We start from the raw sequence: 18115 nt of genomic DNA, 5'->3' as shown, positions 1-18115 counted from the left end.
TAGTCATCACTGATTTACAGAATAGAAATACTACTCATACTGTCAACATAGTGGATTTTTCACCAGCCTCATCCCACTACTGTTTCAAATATGGTCAGGAAAGATGTTTATTTATGTACCAGATACTAAGGAAACATAGTCAAAGTACGGGGTGGGAATCAGTCTTACAAACAGTTTATGGGATAGTTATACTGGAGACCTAGGCTGCAATCTTATACACTCTTAACTCAGAGCAAGTCCCTTAAACTCAATGAGGCTCACTTCTGAGTAGACATTTATAGGACTGTGTTGGTAAAGGTTAAAAGGCTAGTGCACCATTACTTAAGTTAACCTTCCTGTCCCCACTCTGTAACTAACGTAATTATACTCAGCTTAATCACAAACTTAATTATACCTTACTTAGCCTTTGAATGTCACTAACTCCCTAGAGCTTGATAGAGCAAAGAAATATATACCATATCCACATATGCACAAATGCATTTCTGGCTGTTATACAAGTCAGAATTGTGTGTGTGTGTGTGTGTGTGTGTGTGTGTGTGTGTACTTTATATTTAGCTAAGTAATAGAAATAAAACTATTGCCCATATAAAGTTAGGGAAAATGCTTTATATGGGAGCTATTCTCAAGGAATGCAAACTTGCTACCTGTTTCCATCTTGAGAGTAAACAGTCTCCCAACCCTCAAATAGTCACAACAGAGTGGTGCAGGCTTTCAGCAAAAATAAGCAGTGAATCCAATACAATTTTCACAACTTGTACAATATATAAAATTAGAATCTTTTGTACTGTAAATAAAAAGATGACACTGGAAAGATAAGGGAGAATTAAAAAGGTATTTTTACACCGTTACAGGTGACAACATGTAATTGACTTGTTGCTCTGTTTTGTTCAACTGTTATACCTGTCATCAGTAATTTACAAAATTAATTAGCTTCTATTTGTGACTCTTCTGAATGCTGTGGGAAACGAATAAGTGTAAACACATCCACACTTGACAATATGTGTCTAATATGAATATTGCCAAGGCTCTGGACATGTAGTAGATGTGCTCCCAATATGACAGAGGTATGAATAGCCTACGAAACAGTATCTGCTATCTTTAGCCCTCTCTTTTTTTTTACATTTTGAATTATGTCTCTCCCAAGTACATATGAACTTAAGAACAATGGTTGGGATTCAAATAAATTGTATTGAAAGCAGATCCATTGAAATTAATTAGTTAAAGCTATGGTTTTCCCAGTAGTGATGTATGGAAGTGAGAGCTGGACCATAAAAAAGGCTGATCGCCGAAGAATTGATGCTTTTGAATTATTGTGTTGGAGGAGACTCTTGAGAGTCCCATGGACTGCAAGAAGATCAAACCTCTCCATTCTTAAGGAAATCAGCCCTGAGTGCTCACTGGAAGGACAGATCCTGAAGCTGAGGCTCCAATACTTTGGCCACCTCATGAGAAGAGAAGACTCCCTGATGTTGGAAAAGATTGAGGGCACAAAGAAAAGGGGACGACAGAGGACGAGATGGTTGGACCGTGTTCTGTAAGCTACGAACATGCGGGAGGCAGTGGAAGACAGGAAGAAGAAGAAGAAGAGGAGTTTGGATTTGATATCCCGCCTTTCACTCCCTTTAAGGAGTCTCAAAGCGGCTAACATTCTCCTTTCCCTTCCTCCCCCACAACAAACACTCTGTGAGGTGAGTGGGGCTGAGAGACTTCACAGAAGTGTGACTGGCCCAAGGTCACCCAGCAGCTGCATGTGGAGGAGCGGAGACACGAACCCGGTTTCCCAGATTACGTGACTACCGCTCTTAACCACTACACCACACTGGCGTGCTCTGGTCCATGGGGTAACGAAGAGTCGGACATGACTAAACAACTAAACAACAAAAGGGCACATACACATTTCCTTTTGTCCCGTGATTTCAAGTCATGGGTTTGAGAGGGGGCATTTTTGGGTCCGTCCACTTTCCCAGGGAAAACCCACTGTTCCCTGCTGAATCAGAACAAATGCCAGCTGGGTTTTCTGCAGGTTGACATTTGGTTTGATTCAGCAGTAAACAGTGGGTTTTCCCAGGGAAAGTGGCAGGACAAAATAAAAAACCTCTTAGGCTTATGACTTGAAATCACAGAGGAAAATGGAAGAGTCGGTGGACCCAAAGTTGGGTCCATTAGTTAAAATGAGTCTACTTGAGTAAACTTAGTTAATATCACCCAATATGAACAATTGCATATGTATTTATGTTTCTTTGAATAATCATTTGAAAGCTACTGCTATTATTGCAACACAAATAATACAGGAGATTAACACAGTGTCAGAAGTATTTCCCATTGGGCCTACACACCCTTGTAATTGTGTTTAACATTGCAGCCCAAATGACAAATTCTTATATCAGCATGTCCAAATTGAGGGGCTAAAGCAGGCACCCCCAACCTTTGGCCCTCCAGATGTTTTGGACTACAATTCCCATCATCCCTGACCACTGGTCCTGCTAGCTAGGGATCATGGGAGTTGTAGGCCAAAACATCTGGAGGGCCGCATTTTGGGGATGCCTGAGCTAAAGCAACTAATGCACACAAGAACTTCCATCCTTATATAGGGACTTCCCAAATTTCACTTTGGCCAAAAGCTATTCTAGAGAGTCTCCCCCCCCCAAAAAAAAACAACAACCTTAAGGAGCAGCTTGGACGCTTGGGCTGGGGAATGAAAGGGTAGTAGATGATGGAATTTGTAAAATGCACTGCATTTGCAAAAGTCTCTTGAGGGACCCATACATTTCAAACGTCTCATCGTATTTCACCCCCCCCCCCTTTGTACTGTCTTCAGCTCTGCTAACATAGTGATCCAAAGCCCTGTTCTACTAGGCAGGAGGGGGGAGTTTGGACGAGGTGGAGATAGCCCTCTGTCCAACAGTGCTGGGCTCCACCAATGTTTTGCCATACTGGGGTTGTAGATGTGGCAGTAGTTCCATAGGTCCCATTTCCGCCCGGCCAGGGCTGAGATTTCTCCCTGAATCTTTTACTAGATTATCTAGCACTGCACAATATTGTAAGTGTAGTATAAGATTGCTACTTTTTCTCATTTTACTCTCAGCAGTTTCCAGTGCCACAGCACAAAATTTAGAAAGATTTCTGCTATAACCCAAGCCCTGGCTCTGAGAGTCAGGTAGTTATATTGAGGGTTGCCATATTTTGAAGGTCAAAAAGGAGGCAATATCTACACTATGAGAAATTGTCACAAGCTCAGCACCACCAGTAAGAAGGCCTGTCTCTCATACCATCCATTGCACTAGCACATGCCCAAATACAGCATAGATGTTCGGGTTTGCTTCGGCACTTCCAGATCTGTCCAGATTCTGCAGTCAGCCTGTAAGGAATACATCAGGATCAGATTGTTATGTACCTGTAACAACTCTGAGCATCACATTTTCACTGGTATACATTATTCATGTTTATAGTCAGGCTTAAAACTCTCTCACATTCCCGCATTAAACTCTGAGAGGCTTATGCCACTCAAATATTTGTTTTTATTTTCATTAAATATTCAGGGAGGTGAAGCACTGCTTCTTTGGCATAATACAAAGTTTGACTATAATATATCATCTAGAAAATGTTTGTGCTCCACATTCCATTTGGCGTTTTATGGGCTTTGGACACAACCAAGGCCAGTCATGGTGCCATTCAATCCTAATCCTTCCTGTTGAGGCCAGATGTTTCCAGAAGGGAGTCATCCTGCACAGGAAATCATATGTAGACACTGACTCCTTGAATGAGTGGAGGGAACTCTTTCACCAGCTGCAGGAGCCTCAGTGTACCAATCAGAAAAAGATCCCATGCAACTGAATCTTTCTCTGAAGAATAAATCTGTAGAATATCAAGAGAGGGTCAATATGACTAAAGCTAAAATCTTCAAAATCCCTTATTCCCAAATTGTTGTACTGACATTGACTCATCGTGGCCGTTTTTTGGGTAGTAATGGGGGAGAAATTAGTTTAGCTTGCATTTTAATGTGATCCTACCTAACTGCACTTCACAAATACACAAACCAAACTACAGCTGTCCTACAAAATTCAAACTTCCCTGAATTTTGCAATGCAAAAGTGTGTACAAATGAGTGCATATTGGGGTGCATTATACTATGCAAAAATGGAGTAAATGTGTTATGTAAAAAGTGTACAAAAATTCATGTATATTAGGAGTACTGCACATGGATTTTTTATTTCTTTTTTAATGCACACTGACCGGGAAATGGAGTAAACTGAGTTTAAGTTTGGTTAAAAAAAAATAGAGAGAGAAACCAAATTTGACAAATCTGCCCATCCCTATTATTGGATGCATATAAACTTATCCAATTTTTTGAATATTTATTTTGATAACACACTTTCTTCTCCTCCTCTTTACCTTTCACATCTGGATCATTATCAAGAAGCTTTATTTCCCTTTCTCTAGCCTCCTCTACTATGTAGCAGTTTGTTTTATGTCTTTCTCTACTGCATACAAATTCTGTGCTCCCTCAAGCTATTCAGAGAAGTAAGGATTGTACTATATTTAAGACAAATAGGGAGGGGGGCACATAGCATGATTTTCTCACATTTAAACATAAATAAAAGCAAGAGGTTTTTTTTAAGGCTAAATGTACAGTATCATTTCTGAAATATCGTGGATGTTGCTTTTGATTTTTCTATGCTACAGTCTTTTGTCACTTCCACTTTGTGGCTGAGCTGCATCAAAGCTTCAGGGCACTTCTTTTCAAGTTCTGTGAAATCAGATTTAAGAGTCACAAAGGCATCGTGTCAGTGGGATTCTCCTGCAGTAGGCACTTTTTGATTGTCCACCGAAGACTGCCCAGCCTGCTGAACAATCAACAGAAGGTCTTCCAGCTGAGTATTTAAATCAACACAAAAGTCATATGTGAGAAAAAAGCAGTGATCTAATACAGTAGAAAGACGTTAACCTTTCTATCAGTCTGCAGACCTCATCACATTTCAATAGATATTTACTTCTGCTGCTGTACTAAGACTTCCCATCATATGTGCGTTAAAACATTTCTTCATTCCAACTGGGACTAAAAGAAGCTTTCTTAATTGAAAATAATCGGGTGACAGTAGCCATTAAAAAAAAAAAACTTATGCAGCTTTTTACAGTGTGGTTTTATGAAATCTTCCAGTGCAGTTCTATGCATATCCACTCAGAAACAAACTACGAGGCTTACACCCAAGTATTGTATTCTACACCCACTAATGTAGGACTAAGCACACTGAACTTAACAGGACTGAGGGTGGTATGCAACTAAGCTTTGCTCATAGTAGACCTACAAAAATTAATGAACCTTTTTAGCATAAATTTATAATAGCCAATCAAGAATAATGGATCTGATGGACTGCTTTCTGGTCCACAAAAACTTATGCTGTAACTAATCAATGAAAAATATGTTGTCTTATCAGTCATGGGTACTTTTTAAATTGCTTGAAATATCATAGAATCATAGAATCATAGAATCATAGAATCATAGAATCATAGAGTTGGAAGAGACCACAAGGGCCATCGAGTCCAACCCCCTGCCAAGCAGGAAACCATCAGAGCACTCCTGACATATGGTAGTCAAGCCTCTGCTTAAAGACCTCCAAAGTAGGAGACTCCACCACACTCCTTGGCAGCAAATTCCACTGTCGAACAGCTCTTACTGTCAGGAAGTTCTTCCTAATGTTTAGGTGGAATCTTCTTTCTTGTAGTTTGGATCCATTGCTCCGTGTCCGCTTCTCCGGAGCAGCAGAAAACAACCTTTCTCCCTCCTCTATGTGACATCCTTTTATATATTTGAACATGGCTATCATATCACCCCTTAACCTCCTCTTCTCCAGGCTAAACATGCCCAGCTCCCTTAGCCGTTCCTCATAAGGCATCGTTTCCAGGCCTTTGACCATTTTGGTTGCCCTCCTCTGGACACGTTCCAGTTTGTCAGTGTCCTTCTTGAATTGTGGTGCCCAGAACTGGACACAGTACTCCAGGTGTGGTCTGACCAGAGCAGAATACAGTGGCATTATTACTTCCCTTGATCTAGATGCTATACTCCTATTGATGCAGCCCAGAATTGCATTGGCTTTTTTAGCTGCCGCGTCACACTGTTGGCTCATGTCAAGTTTGTGGTCAACCAAGACTCCTAGATCCTTTTCACATGTACTGCTCTCAAGCCAGGTGTCACCCATCTTGTATTTGTGCCTCTCATTTTTTTTGCCCAAGTGCAATACTTTACATTTCTCCCTGTTAAAATTCATCTTGTTTATTTTTGCCCAGTTCTCTAATCTGTCAAGGTCGTTTTGAAGTGTGATCCTGTCCTCTGGGGTGTTAGCCACCCCTCCCAGTTTGGTGTCATCTGCAAATTTGATCAGGATGCCCTTGAGTCCATCATCCAAGTCGTTGATAAAGATGTTGAATAAGACCGGGCCCAAGACAGAACCCTGTGGCACCCCACTAGTCACTCTTCTCCAGGATGAAGAGGAACCATTGATGAGCACCCTTTGGGTTCGGTCAGTCAGCCAGTTACAAATCCACTGAGTGGTAGCATAGTCAAGACCGCATTTTACCAGCTTCTTTACAAGAATATCATGGGGCACCTTGTCAAATGCCTTGCTGAAATCAAGGTAGGCTACATCCACTGCGTTCCCTTCATCTACCAGGCTTGTAATTCTGTCAAAAAAACGAGATCAGGTTAGTCTGACATGACTTATTTTTCAGAAATCCATGCTGACTATTGGTGATCACAGCATTCCTTTCTAGGTGCTCACAGACTGTTTGCTTAATGATCTGCTCCAGAATCTTCCCTGCTATTGATGTCAGACTGACTGGGCGGTAATTATTTGGGTCCTCTCTTTTCCCCTTTTTGAAAATAGGGACAACATTTGCCCTCCTCCAGTCTGCCGGGACTTCGCCTGTTCTCCAGGAATTCTCAAAGATGACTGCCAGTGGTTCTGAGATCACATCTGCCAGTTCTTTTAATACTCTTGGATGCAGTTCATCTGGCCCTGGAGACTTGAATACATCTAAACTAGCCAAATATTCTTGTACTATCTCCTTAGTTATTCTGGGCTGTGTTTCCTTTGCTGAATCATTTGCTCCAAATTCTTCAAGTCGGGCATTGTTTTCTTTATCGGAGAAGACTGAGGCAAAGAAGGCATTGAGTAGTTCAGCCCTTTCTGTGTCCCCTGTTTGCATTTCACCATCTTCTCCTCTATTTTTAATTCAGTAATTTAACTTCTTAATTGATTTACCCACACTAGGAAAAATTACAATCTTGCATTCTGGCAATATTTCATTTTAAGTTAAATAAATTATTTTTCAAGAAAATTTACTCTTGTTTCATGTGTCTTCTGCACTTGAATCTTTTTTAAAAGGTACACAAAACTTCAGAATTTCCTTTCTTTAAATTTGGGAATGGTTGAATGAGTTTGAATATTTTATTCAATATATTTTTCAAATCCCTTTCTATTCAGCCACAAAGATACTATTCAATGTCTGCAAAGGTCATTTACTATCAGGTTTATTGTATACACTAATTTTATATTGCATAATAAATCTTCAGCTGCCCTGATATGTGACAATGCTGAAGGTTCAATCAGAGGTTGGCTGTATCAATGTTTAATGTCTCTCTCAATAATAATAAAAAATAGCACACATTTTTGATGAAAATAAATGTTCTTACTTTGTGCAATCTGCTTTCAAATGATTTTTATTGCAGATTCTTAAGTATAGTCCCTAAGTTACTAGTTATCCCTTGCCCGTTCCTGTCACATTTTTATTCTGGCTGGTCGGCCTAATCTAAAAGCTGTCATTGCATAGTCTAATAGTGTAAGTCTATACACGTCTACTCAAAAGTAAGTCCCATTGATTGCAATGGATTATCAAGGTAAGCATGTACAGGGCTACAACCTATTCTATCAATCTGGAAGTGCTCAGTCCAAATCTCACTGGTGTCATTAACTCACTGGGTAGCCTTAGGCAAGTATTCATATTCCTGAGTAAATCTACTAGCAGACAGATGACTCTGCCCACTACTTGTCTCAAATGATGGGATATGTAGGTGTTTAGCAAGGCAGACAGATGATCCAAACACCCACCTGGCATAGTACATTGAGGGTAATTAGAGTAATCGACTCAAACTTTAGCTGATTAATCAGTGGTTGTGTCTCTCCAATAGCATTTTTTATATCACATGATGAACAGCATTACCAAAGGGGTCCAGTTATGTAGTTCTCCTTTTGTTGGCCATGCAGATCTTGGAGGCCACAGGATCTAGCCCACAGCCAAAGATTCATGGGACAAGAACCCTATGGGTCTTAGTCTTCAGCTTTCACCAAACACTCACATCTCAGGTGCACATATTACCAAAGGACAACAGCCTTCAGAAATAGTTCCAGATTATTTGACTTAGATCTCCCTTGGTCAGCTCCATCCACCTGTCTTAGGAAAAGCCCTGAGCTTCTTTAACCTGAGAGAGACAAGAATATGCAGCCTTTGGAAACAATCCCGTCAGCCCTCCCTTGCATAGCTCCACCCCAATTAGAAAATGGGAACCAATTTTAATTGTTTAACCAGCAGTTTGAAGGCACATTTGTTCATTTTTATAATCCATCACTCTGAAGGTGCCTTAAGAAGGTTCAGGTGAATATACGTTGGTGACATGCATTTTAAAATATAACAACAACAACAACAACAATTTATTATTTATACCCCGCCCATCTGGCTGGGTTTCCCCAGCCACTCTGGGCGGCGCCCAACAGAATAGTAAAAGCACAATAAAACCTCACACATTAAACAGGGCCACCTTCAGATGTCTTCTAAAAGTCAGATAGTTGTTTATTTCCTTGACATCTGATGGGAGGACGTTCCACAGGGCGGGCACCACTATTGGGAAGGCCTTCTGCCTGGTTTCCTGTAACCTCACTACTCACAGTGAGGGAACCGCCAGAAGGCCCTCGGAGCTGGACCTCAGTAAATAAATGACTGATCAAAAAGCAGTTGATTAAAGCACTGATGGACAGACTGACTAATCTGCTCATCAGCAGACACCTCCAACCAGTAATACCAAGTGATAAATTTTGAGACAATGTTGCAAGGAAGGTGCTGCCTCTGATAAGGAGGCACTGTAACAAAAATCAGATGTCCTAGTCCAGTAAGAACCACCACCTAGGGTGAAACATAAATTGCTTCAGGTGTTCCCATAATGGTTTGGGATCTGTCATGAGAAAAGTATGCAATCCAGACACTCTTTTACAAGCCAGATAAGAAACAAGACTCACCTATGATCGGAAGCATAGTATCTAGAGTGAAAAAGATACAATGACGGAGTTTGTGCAAGGAAAATATGAACGGGGGGGGGGGGCGAGGAAGATATATCAATGAATTTTGAAAATGCTTGTATACTGGCAAAATACTCTGAGAAGCATCACTTAGGACAATGGTCCTTTAAAATACTTTAATGAAACAGCAGTAGTAATACGTAGTAAGTCATTATTTTTACAAATGGTTAAATCTTGCATAATTTACCTAAAATTCCACTGTTGATTCATACCACAGTTTTCAGTTTAAGGCCATTTGATTCAATAGTACATATATTATTTTCAGAGGCTGAGAGCTTAAAGGGGATATAATAACATTAGAGACTATCATTTCACATTTCTTGCAACATATATAAGTTTATTTTGCTATTGTCCAGGAAATACTTGACAAATATTTAATAAGATAGTCCTTCATAGCCCTATATTTTTAAATTTGCCTGTAACATCAATGCTGAGATATTGTCTAATAAAGCCACATCTTTATATTTATCCAAATCGCATTATATACAGCAGAATCTGAAAATATGTTGTAATGTATTCTAAATCCAGAAAATTTATGCTATTGATGGCTTAGATGAGGAAACACAAGCACCATTTTCTTTTATTTTTTGGTAGAAGTTAGAAAGAACTAACTCTTGCTTAAACCTTACTGCTTTTATTTCAAAGGTTTTAACAAGTAAAATTGTGCTTCAATTAGCACCGTACACTCTACTATTAATTCTATGGAATGACTGCTTTAAACTGCCTTTTTTACTATGTCATATTTTGAACAAAATAATATGCAACCAAGTATTCCAAGTGCGCTAGTGAGACTGAAAGTGACAGGATTCCTGCATTGCCAGTGGTTGGACTAGATGACCCTCAGGGTTATAGAACTCTACAATTCTATGAAATAAGAGCAAGAAAAAGAACACACAGTGTAAAGCATTCACATGCTATTTTAGATACTGACCAAATAATCCAATACAAACCATTTGAAGTCAAGAACTTCAGAAACATACTTTCCTAGACCTCTACTGCTGTATAAACTTTACAAACACAAATTGTATCTGTGCATTGCTTCCAAGAAAATAATTCATTGTTTTTCCACGGCTTACTTAAAAACAAAACAAAAGAAACTTAACATTTTGATTTTGCTGACTGTCTCTTTTCAGTAATGACTAGCCTAGAGGACAACTGCCTCTGCTGAGAGACGTCACAATTCCTTCATCATTCTCTAGCGTATATGACCATTTATTTCAGAGCATAATTTATGGGTACATAAAGAAACTGCATGATGGTCACAACTCTCAGGTTCACATTTGCTACCCAAAGTTTCCCTCAGTTGGTTGGCTTGGATTTCATTATGTACCCGTGAATGGAAGGACACCTTCTGTCTTTGGTCTTTCAGATTTCAGTGGTGCACTGTGTGAGGCCAAAATTTGGCACCACCCACCCACTGCCTCTCGCCTTCCATTTTGCTCAATTCACTGCATCGTTATTGTGAGGCGGAACCAGTCTTGCTGCCCTAAATTCACTTCTGCTTGGATAGGACTGAAATTTAGGAGAGGATCCCCATATACTACCAATCATGTTCCTTCAAGGAGTCCCCAACCCTCTGGAGCAGATTTTCAGATGACACAAAAGGCTACAGAATGGAAAGGAAGTTGGTGGAAGTCACTTCCACTGAACTCCACTTGTGAGACTTTTCTAACAGTGGAAGCCTAATTAGTGTTCAAACCACTGTAGGCTCCACCTAACTACCTTAGGTGGTTTGTTTGTCATTGTTTTGTTTGTTTAAAGTATTTCCTGGTGGTCTTTTTTCAAATGAACATAGAATTATAGAGAAGCACAACTGGCAGATCCCTTGTCTTGACCCCATGATACCCTTCTAACATCTGAATAAGACAGGCATAGGCAAACTCGGCCATCCAGGTGTTTGGGGACTACAACTCTCATGATCCCTAGCTAACAGGAACAGTGGTCAGGGATGATGGGAACTGTAGTCCCAAACATCTGGAGGTCTGTTTGCCTATGCCTTAAATGAGAGGATCACGTGGTATGGTAAAAGAAGCGCTACTTTTCTAGAAAAGAGGTGCCAGAACTCACCATGAATGCCTCCCTTGTTCTCTTATAATGGCAATGGTGCCCACCCGAGAGGTTCCAGAACTGAGTTCTGATGAGTTTCGGCTGGAAAAAAAAAAGCCCTGGGCACAACACCTAAACACCACGGAAGGAAACAGGAAGCATGCTTATTCAGAAGTAGGGCCCACTGGGTTCCACTGGGTTTACTCCAGTGAATAGCACTGCTGTCTTAAATTACTGCCATTACCCTAGATCAGGGGTCTGCAACCCGCGGCTCCGGAGCCGCATGTGGCTCTTTTACACCTTTGCCGCGGCTCCTGGGCGGATACTAGCGATGGGAGGAGGCGCATTGTGTGCCCCGACACTCCCCACTGTGGCGGGCGCTATACTGGCTGTGACGTCGCATGGGGGCGGTGCGTGCGTTAGTCACGCACCGTCCCGACGTCACCTTCCCGCCCGCTGTCAGATCGCGGCTCCAGAGATATATTTGTTTTAAATGTCGCAATGGTTCTGCGGCTCCCAGTTTTTTTCCCCTTCGGAAACGGGTCCAAGTGGCTCTTTTTGTCTTAAAGGTTGCAGACCCCTGCCCTAGATAAAGCCCCCTTCATCACCCCTGCCCCCCATCCCAGCCCTAATTCATAGAACTGCCTTTATGTTGATTCAGACTGGGTCCTTTTCTGAAGATACTTCTGTTGGTGGGCTTTCCACCCAAGGTTATTCAGAAACACACATAAACACATTTTTGTTTAAATGGAGAGCAATAAACTTTGAGAGAGAAAAGAAAGAGTCAGGGCAAAAGAAATAAAAAACTGAAGAACAGTCCCCTCCTCCATATTATGGGTAGGAAAGCAAACAACTTTAAAATGTTATTGCGATGCAATCACTTCAAATAAAAGAATAAAAGCAACAGCAGCAATTTGTTGTTGTAATTGGTCGAATCCCTGCCTTGTTCTAAGGACTTTAGAACTAAGACACAAAGCAGGAAAGTCAGTGATATCTCACCTGTTAATCTTATATTTCCTGCCTTGAAATGCAAATGCAATAATCATACATACACACACATTCAGAAGTAATGGAAATTCAATAAAATGCTTGCATACAGCTGTTTCAAACTAATTCTATAGGTGCATTTGCTCTTTGGCATGGGTAGGCTAACTAAGGCTTGGGGGCCAGATCCGGCCCAATCGCCTTCTAAATCCAGTCCGCAGATGGTCCGGGAATCAGCATGTTTTTACATGAGTAGAATGTGTCCTTTTATTTAAAATGAATCTCTGGGTTATTTGTGGGGCCTGCCTGGTGTTTTTACATAAGTAGATCATGTGCTTTTATTTGAAATGCATCTCTGAGTTATTTGTGGGGCATAGGAATTCGTTAATTCCCCCGCCCCCAGATGTAGTCTGGCGCCTACAAGGTCTCGGGGACAGTGGACTGGTCCCCTGCTGAAAAAGTTTGCTGAGTTCTTTGGCGTTCTTTGGAGTTCTGCTGATTTTGCACTGCTCTCATTTCCATTTTTTATTTTTTTGCCCGTAATCTTTCATGATCACTTTTCTCTCAAGTTGCTTCAAGACCACTTTCAGCCAACGTTGTATTGCTCTCTGGGGCAAAAAAGAACATTCATATATCCTTACCGTGGCTTGAAAAGCCATGCATAGAAACCCTCATGCAGTCTCACAGCTGGCCTTTTACCCAGAAAAGGAAAAGAACCAATTATGATTGTCCATGAGAGGAACACAGTCTCCATTTTACTTTACTCAGAAAACTACTCGAAAGACGATGGGTCACTATGACATATGAGGAAAGCAACCTGGGACAAATGCAGATGACCTAGCACCTCTACAAAAGTGATGAATAATGGCAAGAATGGCAAAATACAGGCTGGGGGTAGATAGTCAACAATGTACTCGGCAGATGTTACTGCCACTGCCATCTAGCACAGCCAGCATGGTCAATGGTCAAGGATTACAAAAGCTGTAGTCCAACAACATCTGGAGAGAACCACATTGGCAACCCCTACTTTAGACCTACATCTGATGGCCAATGGTTAGATGTGGTGATAGTTGTAGAATCATAGAACTATAGAGTTGAAAGGGACCCCAAGGGTCATGTAGTCCAACCCACTGCAAAATTTAGGAATCACAACTAGAGCATGCATGACAGATAGCCTTCCAACCGCTCTTGGGAATCTGTTCCACTGTTGAACTCCGCAACATTTAAATTTTTATTTCTTTGTTTGTTTACGGTATTTCTTTACTGCCATTTCATAAATTAGCAGGGCAGTGCCAAAGATATAAAATATCATTTAAAAATTAATAATAATTTAAAATTACAGATAACCTCAAAGTGACTAGCTAATCAAAACAGCAAACTGTCAGCACAAAACATATTTGTTTGTTTATATTTATATTTTTGAGTGCCACAGGTTAGCCACTGCTAGTTTTGTGACAAGACTCTGAATACCAATTGATTGTGAAGAACAGCAGGCAAAGGCTGCTGCCCCCATGGCCTGCTTAGATCCAGAACAAAGTTTTAAAATGGTTTCCCACTTGTTATTCTCATCTATTAATATTTAATCCATTGTAATAGTGTTAAATAGAGTGTTAAATTACTTTTGCTGTTTGCATTTCTGTGTTGGGTACTGCGCTCCTCAATTTCCTCCAATTGACATTTGCTGGCAGTCTTCTAAATTATATTTTAGAATAATATTTCAGCTGGGAAAAGGCAGATCCTGGCACATGTTTGGGCATATCCTATTCCTCAGCCTAACACTGTAGCATTAAGGGAATTGTTTTGATTTTCTCCCTTTTCAATGTTAGATTTTTCCACCAATTGGGTTTCCTTGACCTCAAATGTAGTTTTAACTGACTGCCGTGGCAACGTGCCAAAGGCGCATAGGATGCAATGCACATGCTCAACTATACCCTTACACATGATTGGCCATTTTTCATTTTGTACGTATAGGCAGCCCTGTGCGGGCAGCATTGCCTCTACCACCTAAGATTTAGTTCATCAGAACACGCACACAAGCCAAAAACTACAGTTCAAGTATCTATTCCTTGATAGAGTTCAAGACTTTAACTTTAATTTTAATATTTTTTACTGATGGCTGTCGTGCAAAGGCCATCAGCCTTTGGGGGTCACTGGGCATATCTGGAAGGCTGAAAAAGTGCTGTGGGCACCAGTCACAAAATGGTTGCCATGGCAAAACGATTGCCGCATGTAAAACAGCAGAAAAAGAGACAGCAGCACAAAATGGTGTGGAAATGCACGCCCCAACAACTAGGAAACAGACTAACTTTCCAAGGTATCACCTAACTTAGGAGGAAGTCGCCTTTGAACCTTACTTTTAGAAGGCATCTGAAGGCAGCCCTGTTTAGGAAAGCTTTTAATGTTTAACAGACTACTGTATTTTGATATTTTGTTGGAAGCTGCCCAGAGTGGATGGGGAAGCCCGGCCAGATGGGCGGGGTACAATTATTTATTATTATTATTATTATTATTATTATTATTATTATTATTATCAGTGGCGCAGCGTGGGGGTGCAGGGGGGCCGGCTGCACTGGGCGCAATATCTGGGAGGGTGCACGCTCGCACTTGCAGCTCGCTGCCCCTACCTGGCTCACTCACTCTCTCTCACTGCAGTGCTGGCTGTGCGAATCCAATCCGAGCCGCTGGGTCGCTGCCCACTGTGGAGGGGGTGGGTGCCAGGTGTGCGGTGCAGAGAGAGAGCGAGGGACTATCTGGGGGAGGGACAGTGCAGCGGCTGCCCAGCGCAGCGCTGAGCACGGGAGAGAACCACACCACACCAGACCAGGCAGCAGCAAGAAGAAGCTGGCAGCGGCGGCAGGTTAGGGGTTAGGGGGCGCAAATTACTTGCCTTGCCCCGGGTGCTGACAACCCACGCTACGCCGCTGATTATTATTATTATTATTCCCAGGGGGTGTGACGGAATGGTTGTATTCTCCTGTATTGTTACATAATATAAAACCATCTGGATATCCAGCCACTACAGTATTGTGAAAACACACCTGAGAACAGAATGACAGAATGACAAGGTAAACGATTGCAGATGAGCCAGCTTGAGATGTTTGCTCCCTACAACAAGGATAGATAGATAGATAGAAAGACAGACAAAGTTAGTCTGTGTATGCCAAATTTTGCTGTAGACTCTGGCTTCTCTTCCAGGCTTCATAAAGATGACCACAAGAAATACTGTAATCATATCCCTAGAGTGTGATATGCCTTTAATGTATTATAGTTAAGGTTATGTAGTGCCCCAGTTTAGAATATCCCAGATTTTACTACATCATTTATCAGGGAAATGGACATATAAGAAGTAGGTCTAGGACAAGTGGAATTTGAATAGACTAAGAATCTGACTAGAAAGAAACATCTACTGCACCTTGGAACATGCTGAAACAATGTTTATGGAAGCAACACCAAAGTGACTACCTTGGGATTTTTGCACTTTATACCCATGTTATTTTATTTTCTTGATCAGCCAAAAAAACCCCAGTCTTTATTTGTAAAATAAAGATCTGATTTCCAGCATATTTTATCTCCTTATTACTCACAAATATGTCATAGCAGTGTTTTCCCTGCCATTACAAAACAACAACAACGATAAGTACCTTCTGTTGAACTAACTACACAGCTGGTAAATACTGTTATGCACTTCCCACTTTCTGATCCTGCACAACTTACTTTGTATGAGAGAGAACTGAAACCCAATGGTTTTTTGTAATATTTGATTATTTGCAAATATGAAAGCACTATATAGGGGAAGCAAATGCACTCTTACTAGCAGACAGCACACCTTGCTAATCCCGAAGAAGCTCCCCAGAGAGGAAAATTGCACTCCAGTTTTCACTAAACTCTTTGCTCTCTTCCAACCCCCCACCTAGTCATTCTCTCTAAATTCAAACTGTCTCCAAAGTGCTACTCTGCAGCCTGCTGCTAGCTGGAGGTTGTGACCTTTCCAAATGCTGCTGGATATTGCAATACAAAAGGTGGAAATACATTCCCATTGCTTAGGAAATCATCTCCTGTGATTTGCACCCTTTGATGAAATTTCAGCTGATCATTCTGGGCTATGAGCAAGCCACCAACCTTTAAAAGAATAAGCAACCAGGATCCATAACCACGCCAACCCTTTTTGCAGCTACTCTCTGTGAATGCCAGGGACGCGGGTGGAGCTGTGGGTAAATCCTCAGCTCCTAGGACTTGCTGATCATATGGTCGGCGGTTCGAATCCCCGCGGCGGGATGAGCTCCCGTCGTTCGGTCCCAGCTCCTGCCCACCTAGCAGTTTGAAAGCACCCTTAAGTGCAAGTAGATAAATAGGGACAGCTTTATAGCGGGAAGGTAAACGGCATTTCCGTGTGCTGCGCTGGTGCTGGCTCACCAGATGCAGCTTCGTCACGCTGGCCACATGACCCAGAAGTGTCTTCGGACAGCGCTGGCTCCCGGCCTCTTGAGCGAGATGAACGCGCAACACTAGAGTCGGACACGACTGGCCCGTACGGGCAGGGGTACCTTTACCTTTACCTCTGTGAATGCCAACATTCACAACCAATACTTATTTGGCATGAGCCAAGTTATAGGCTTGCTATATTGCTATCTCCTTATTCTTGAAGTATGTCAATTCATATTTCTGTATGAGAAGCACCTTCCATGATAATTATTGCTAAATGCACTTGTCTAGAGTCATAACGCTAAGAAATCTTCAGCATTAAAATCCACTTGGTTCTAAACATGTTTTCAAGAGTACTGGTAGGATACTGAACATAAGAATCTTAAGCCCTGGTACATCAACATCTGTGCAACAGTCATTATAAGAAGGCATGCAGGTTATTATTTGATGCAGCGAAAACTAAGATGCCAGTGTTATCAGTGGTGGAGCTTCATGTGGAGAGCAGGCAGGGGCGTGGCTGCTGCAAGTGCCAGGGGGCATGGCGCACGTCCCAGGGGCATGGAACGCCACCTGCAGGGGCATGACGTGCGTCCTGGGGGCATGGTGCCCAGCCCGGGGGGGGCAGCAGCAATGGACCCCCACCTGGATCATGGTTCTGGGGCATTGCGCTCCCCCCCCCTCTTCCTCCACCAGTGAGTGTAATAGAAACATTTCAAGCTTTAATGTTCCGTTCGGTTATTGCAGAAAGCAACCAGGCATCATTAAATTGCAAGGCCTTAAACAGAAGACATCCAGGCCAAGAAGTGTGAAGAAAGCACATAGATTAATATGTTTACCTGGAAATCAAGCTTCGTCCATTTGGTGGAGGACAGTGGCTCGGTTCACAGCAAACTTTGGTGAATTTTTTTTTTTTTTTAGCATACATATATTTAACAATGCATAATGCAATTACTGGTAGGGTTGGGACCCATGCCCAATCTACTGCAAACAGTTCAAAGGTGATATTGTTCCCACACTTGCTCGGACACATGAATCTATACACATCTACAACCACTTATCATGTTCAGTGGAAAAAGCTGTTCTGAAACATGAATTACTGAAAGGAAATTCAACTCAAATGCACTAAGGGAAATTATTTCTCAATGCACCTATGGTTCTATCCTGTCAGAGGACAGGCTGGTAGACCCGTCCCAGACACTAGAATGTTTTCCAAATTATACAAAAAGCGGTTTAACTCCAGAAGGTGGTGGAATGCCCTTGTAAGGGGACCCCAAACAGAAACAGTGAAAATGTCACAGCTTTTCCACAAATGGGGT

General features: G+C 41.7%; 1 long non-coding RNA gene across 2 annotated transcripts in view; it reads right to left on the bottom strand.

Annotated features, from left to right (window-relative positions):
* Window positions 1-3310: 3310 nt before the first annotated feature.
* LOC309538522 overlaps window positions 3311-18115 on the bottom strand; it is a 78844-nt gene continuing 64039 nt past the window's right edge. Inside the window, exons 1-3 of one of the 2 annotated variants that reach the window (XR_014222269.1) lie at window positions 9535-9628; window positions 8354-8476; window positions 3311-3358 (exon numbers count right to left, since the gene is read on the bottom strand). This is a non-coding gene — a long non-coding RNA (uncharacterized lncRNA). Of the gene's footprint in view, window positions 3359-8353; window positions 8477-9534; window positions 9629-18115 lie in introns of those variants that run through there. The other variant, XR_014222268.1, reaches the window with a different exon arrangement.

Source organism: Podarcis vaucheri, assembly GCF_965113315.1.
Source record: "Podarcis vaucheri genome assembly, chromosome: 8".
Taxonomy (NCBI): Eukaryota; Metazoa; Chordata; class Lepidosauria; order Squamata; family Lacertidae; genus Podarcis; species Podarcis vaucheri.
Note: the sequence above shows the minus strand (reverse complement) of the source record. Positions and strands in the feature narration are given on the sequence as shown.